Below are 6,467 nucleotides of genomic sequence, written 5' to 3' on the forward strand. Positions count from 1 at the left end.
TTTATCTAATGTTGAGAATATCAATTTCTTTAAATTATACTTCTCTAATTTGAGGATCAAATATGCTACATAATTGTTATATGAAATATTATAAATATTTGTTTTGGGCCAAAACTGAAATTAATCCAGTACTTGAAACATCATTGTAGGTCTTTCTATGCATGGATAATACATTAAAGAGTAGTGTTGTTAAGCCTGATTGCTGGATTCCAATCCACTAGAATGCATGTACCTATCCAGAGGGGAGCCAGAACTTGATAGAGCTTGTCGCCGCACAACCAAACGTAATCTTGTGGCGAGCTAAACCCAGCATCACTGGGCCAGGCCAGTTGTATTGCTCACGGTTGCGTTGTCGTTTTCCCAGGCGAGCCGTCATCACGAGGTGGGAATGCTCCATGGGGTGTGTGTGTGTATTCCTTCGGTCGATTTTGTGACACGGACAGTCAGACTCCGCACACCGGTAACACAAACGAGGAACCAGAGGGCATATGGAACCGCTCAGCTGGCACTCGCTCGTGATACCTTGTGTGTAGTGTGTTTTGGTGTATGTAGTGCAAGTGTGGTGCAAGTTGGTGATTAGGACACATCACTTGTTGTCATCTACTTTTGTTGGTGACTAGGACACATCACTTGTTGTCATCTACTTCTGTTGGTGACTAGGACACGTCACTTGTTGTCTTCTGCTTCTACCGTTTCTCCTTTCCTGTGACTAGGACCTTGCAGTGGCTGGCGTGGACCCACGTAGCTCTCTCTCTGACCCTTGGCCTTCAGAGCTGTCCTACTGTAGTTATTGGGTTAACACTTGATAGGGATGTTTTCCTGAGTGCAGACAACTCAAGGTAATGGATTAGCACATTATCATTTAAATACAAAAATAGGATAGGCCCCTCAGAATTATTTGGGAGCCTTCCTGAGACATGCACATGCATAAATGTAAGGTTTGTGTTAGTCATTTAACATGCAAGAATCATAAAATCATCAGTCCAAAGCAGAGAAATGTTATTGTAATTTAAAGGTGAGCTAGTCCCTGCGGATATCACCCCTTCTCAATGATTCTAAATGTTATATTAATTCACCATTTACCGTTTGATAACATATTAGTTTATCAGAAATATTTTCCTCTTCCATAAAACAGGTTTGAGAAATAAATGTTCCAATATAAAATCAATTACTCAATATAATTGACTCTTCCCTCCCTTTTCTTACATATGTCTCATATGAAATAATAACTTAGGAGTCTATTTAAGCATGGTGTAGTTTATAATCTATTACTCGAGGAGACTCAGTATCACCTGTGTGCAGCTTACAAAAAAACAATTGTGAGAAACATATATTATGCAGAAAATGCATACCTTTGTTGAAAAACAAAGCATATCTGATTTGGGAGGAAAAGCTTCTTCCCCCTAACATCTGAGTCACTACTGAAGGCATAGCATGAATGATAGTGGGTGTCTGAGGGTGTTATTACTGAGAAATGTCAAACACATTCAAAGCCTTACATTTGAAAACTGGTTTGCATTCCTTCTCTTAAAATGACGTTATCATTGGAAACAATAAAAGCTAATTGTTTTGATGTAGAATCTATCAATTGAATCATTAGAGCAGAACAGAATGGTCGTATTGTAGCCTGAGTACCGTGCAGCCTTCAGTTTCACCAGGTGGAAACATTGTCCATATAATGTGAATACATGTAGAACTAGACATTTAGAGGCCTATTTTAAAAATAGTAGGGGCTTTTAACAGCTTGCCAACCTACAGGCATCCTCTGCATAGCAGTATGAATAGCCTTAAAAAACAACCCACTCTGCGGTAACGAGAGTCATATTTCTGAACCAAATGCCCTAAGTTAAGCCGTTAGTCCCATCTGACTGACCCAAGGGTTGGTGCTGGTGTGACCGGGAGGCTTCCAGGTGTTCAAAGCAGATGTCAAGCTTTCAGTTCATGGCTTGGTGGGGGGAGTGGCCCACGTTAGACAGTATTGTTCAGTTTGAGGAGCGGCATTGTCTCTGGAAGCAGGGAATGGTGTCCATTCTCAGACCAGACCATTAATGTCATTTCATGTAGAGCAGCCATAGCATCTCTGTGACTGCACTCAGCCGGACTGTCAGAACTGGGTGATTCTTAGTGAAGTCGTCCAAGGCCATAGACAGAATGGAACCACGTACCAACAAAAGGGACACAAGGTCATCAATGTCTCTCTTTACCATTGGCCTAATTGCACAACAAATTAGTGGGAAAAATGTGGAGCACTAATCCATCATGTGAAATGTTGAGTTAATCTAAATAATTCCTTATGGGTTGAAATCAAATTAACATTAAAACTAAAGTCAGTCAAAATTGGACTTTGCACGGATCCGAATCTAAGCAATACACCATTTCCCCAGCTCTGTAATGAAAAGGATAAGAAGATTAGGTACATTACAGGAGTGTTCCACACCCAAACATGCACACTTATCTTATTCTAGTAGAGATTAGAGGACAAGGTCTAATGTTGTGAACAAAATGATCAAATCAAAGTTATTTTGTTTATTATATGTTATGTACCACATTTAATTTAATAATTAATCTTGAATTACTAATAACTTTAAAGAAGGGAACAATTTACAATTTGGATGAAGTGATTACTCATCCAAAGTGTGTGTGTGTGTGTGTGTGCTTGTCTGCCCAAGGTTTAAAACATTTGGGACAGCACAGCAGTGAGAATGTTATGAGAACCAATCTGTTGTTTATATTAAACTCGAAGGAAGCTAGACTGGAACATTTTAAATAAATCAAAACACTTGCACATTAATTAAATACATTTCACATTTAGCTCGAGCTGGGTTCAATACTTTTCTTTATGGTATTTAAAATTGGGCTCGAGTAGAACCCCTGGATTTGGCTTGCAACACAAAGTGATACTGATCTCTGTAGGACTTGGAAGTGTCATGATTCAAAGTGCCTGTGAAAGAGAGGCCCTTGGAAAACAACACCTATTTTTTAACTGTATTTACTTATTTTAAAGAAATTGCAACATTATACTTTTAAAGAATTGCTCAATTAATTTAACACATTTATTATGCACACAATAAAAACTTCAACAAATATATTGATCCTGGCTTAACCAGCAACCTTTACTCTGTTGTTCATAAGCTCGGTTTCAGAAAACTTGTCAGTAGTTTAACAACTATTTTAATTTTAGTATTGTCTCTGGAGACCAATTGGTTGATACTAGAAATATTTTCAAGCAGTTTAATAAAGAATGGTTAAACTATTTTTAAAACTGTAATTGAACTTCAACTTATATTAATTATCTGATTCCAGTGGCCAGTTGGAACAGAATAATTAACACAGTTTCCATTTTGCTGCAACAGCGCAAAAGGTTTCAACAACAATCACCATTATGTCTGAGTCTTGTTCTGCTTTGTTTCGGAATGTGTTCAATACATTACGTTTTTATTCATTATTACTATACAATACATATATTAAGAATAAATGAAACAAATAATACAACATTGACCTAAAACCAGATTTTGCAACCCTGATCTCCTCAGGCAGGTCTCTGAGGGTCTCGGGGCGCAGGACGGGCATAGGGTTTATACAAGGTCACAAAGATATCTTAACATACCAGCAATACCATCTAAGAATGGATTCTTAAAGCAATATAATCTTATTTTCTTCTTACACCTAGCGCTCACCCTGAACAGTGGGCTTCTTGTTTACATTTTCCCCTGCACTCAGAGGCAGGACATAAAAACACTTTTTATTTTTCTCAGGTCATTTACTTTTGGTGAGATAACTACAGTTTAGTTCATTTTACCCTGTCTATGGACTGATTCATTATTGTTACAAAACATACACAAGACGGCGGGACAAACCAATATAGACCCCCATACAAACAATCAGACAAACAAAACATGAACTCTTAATAAACACCAGCGCGACAGCAAAGCTCTTCAGCTCAATTTAGTCCGGATTTTAGAGATCTTAGAGGGGGTCGGGAATTCTCTCCAGTGCGGCGTCTTCTCACGCCTCACCCTTGTATACAAGTGATTTATCGGTGCCTGAAAGCCGTCCAAGAACGATAACTAGCTTATCCTCCTGCGACAACCACTAGGCTATTTGTTTCTAGTGGCGCTGTGCCCCCCCGATCGGAGCCCACAGACTTTTTCCCTGCCCTTTCTCTCCAAACAACAGCTCAGTTGACTGTAGTCCGTACGACCAGCCGATATACACTTGCTATCGAGTTCACCTCAAGGTGAAACACAGTTTGCCTATGCTTGCTTGCCACTACACACCTCTGATCAATTAGCCTATAATTTTATGTATGCACTCCTGACCGCTACCTGCTCCAGAGAGCCGTAGCGCATCGGGTGATGCACGCACCTCGCGCTGGCCCGTCTAACCATGAGAAAAGCGGTCCTAAACAACGAGTGCTTTTAGACCGTCCCGTTTGAAGGACGGCGGTGCCGTGAGTTAAAGCCTATAGGCAATAAGCTGTGACTTTCTCCCTCTCAGCCTGCACTGCTCCAGCCCCACACACACACGGGGAGGTTTTACACACACACACGCAAGGCTGCAGCTGGAGCCGTGTTTTTACAGAGAGGTGATAGCAGCAAATATCTCTGGCTGCTTATTTTCAACTGCTATGTTTAGCCACTAAGACCCTCAAAATCCGGCGATTTGTTCAATACAAATCTTTTACATTGCTTTCAATTCACACAGAAGCTCCACTTCACTGATGCCCTTTCTTTAAGGTATCTCTAAACATGAGCTGTGTATGCCTGTATGGCACTTCCGTCCCGAGCAGCACACACAGAGGAAATAAGCCAGGACTGAGTCCCCAGACACTGATTCCCTGGGTTTATCATCCCCAAATGTTCATTAACCAAAAGGAAACGCAGCCGATCAGTTTCACAGGTAATTTTAGGATACCGTCAATCACAGATTCTGATAAGGCAATGTCCAAAGTAGATTTGAAAATCACACTTACCACAATCTGAAGATCTGTTGGCATCCTGCCGACAACGCCAATTTGTAATGGAAACTTCTGTGTAGCTATGCAGTGGGAGTCACCGACTCAGGAAGGAGACACGGGAAGAGCAGTAGCTTTGATGTCAAACACTGGTGGTTTATTACGAGTTAACGGCCGGAGGATTCACATCACAAGTCCAAGAGTCAGAGGTTCTGACTTCACGGTAGAGTTGCCACGTCAATTCTGGAGAGCCTCTCTCTTGCCAGCCCATCTAACTGGTTTCGCAGAGAGTAAACAACATATTTGAGGAGATAGCCTAAACAGTGTGGGAACACAGAGCTACTTGCCTCGGACACTTATGACCTCGAAGATTTTACCTTGGAGTCCACAAATACAGAGAAGGAAATGTCCCAGTGTACCCACAACACAGACCATCTGTATCCCAGTATTGACCGGTCACAGAATGGGAACAATAACATTATTGGCTAAGCCGCCTGTGTCCTTAAAGAAGGTAAACAGACATCGAGGTTTGTCCTGTATGTTACTAATTGGCGTCTTATGATAATTATTTCCACAACAGTTTTCTTTGAGGGGGTCTGCCCCCAAAAAACTGTTTTAAGTCCTGAGAAAGTCAAATAAGACGGTGTTTAAAACTACACTGCCCAGCCAAAAAAAAGTAACCACTTTGATTTAACTAGGCCAGTAGGTAAGGACTTTCCACTGGATAATAACTGCAGTATAAAAGAATGCATGACTGAAGTGATGGAGACCATGTTGAAGGCAAACAAAAAGAGGAAATAACAGGTCAAATCAAGCAAATCCCCCTCTCAGATTGCACAGCAACCAGAAGAACATAAATACTGGCTGGTGATTTGATTAATCAGCTTTGTGATGGAATAAAAAATGCACAGTGCATTTCCTTAGCTGTGGATGAGTCCACTGACACCACTGACAATGCTCAGTTGCTGGTGTTTGTGAGTTTTTATGATGAGGCAAAGGGGGAGTTTGTTGAAGATGTGTTGGGCCTGACGAACCTCAGTGGACACACAAGGGGGCAAGACATTTATAAAGCAATAATGGGAATGCTGAATGAAAGAGGGTGCAGCTGCCTTTATTCATAACTGTGCAGCTCTTACACTGCGACTCTGAGGGGTCAAGCACAGACACAATAACAATGAAAACTGCTGCATACAGATTATTTTTGTTTTTGCAACCTCGTGTTAAGAATCTTGTTGCAATTGTTTAAAAGTTTGAATGACCGTAATAAACGGACCTTTGTCTTATTGAAACATTTATTTTGGACCTTTAAGATTTGTATTTGAGTACCCCTGGCCTACAGTGTAGTTTTATTGTATAGTGCGTTGGTACAGTTACATACACACACAGCTACACTTACACATACACACCTACCCACACAGCTACACATACACATACACACACCTACACACACTCACACAAAAATATAAAAGAAAATATATATATGTTTTTGTTTTGGGTGGAATGAATACCTATA

This window comes from Gymnodraco acuticeps, unplaced genomic scaffold (genome assembly GCF_902827175.1).
Source record: "Gymnodraco acuticeps unplaced genomic scaffold, fGymAcu1.1, whole genome shotgun sequence".
Classification (NCBI taxonomy): domain Eukaryota; kingdom Metazoa; phylum Chordata; class Actinopteri; order Perciformes; family Bathydraconidae; genus Gymnodraco; species Gymnodraco acuticeps.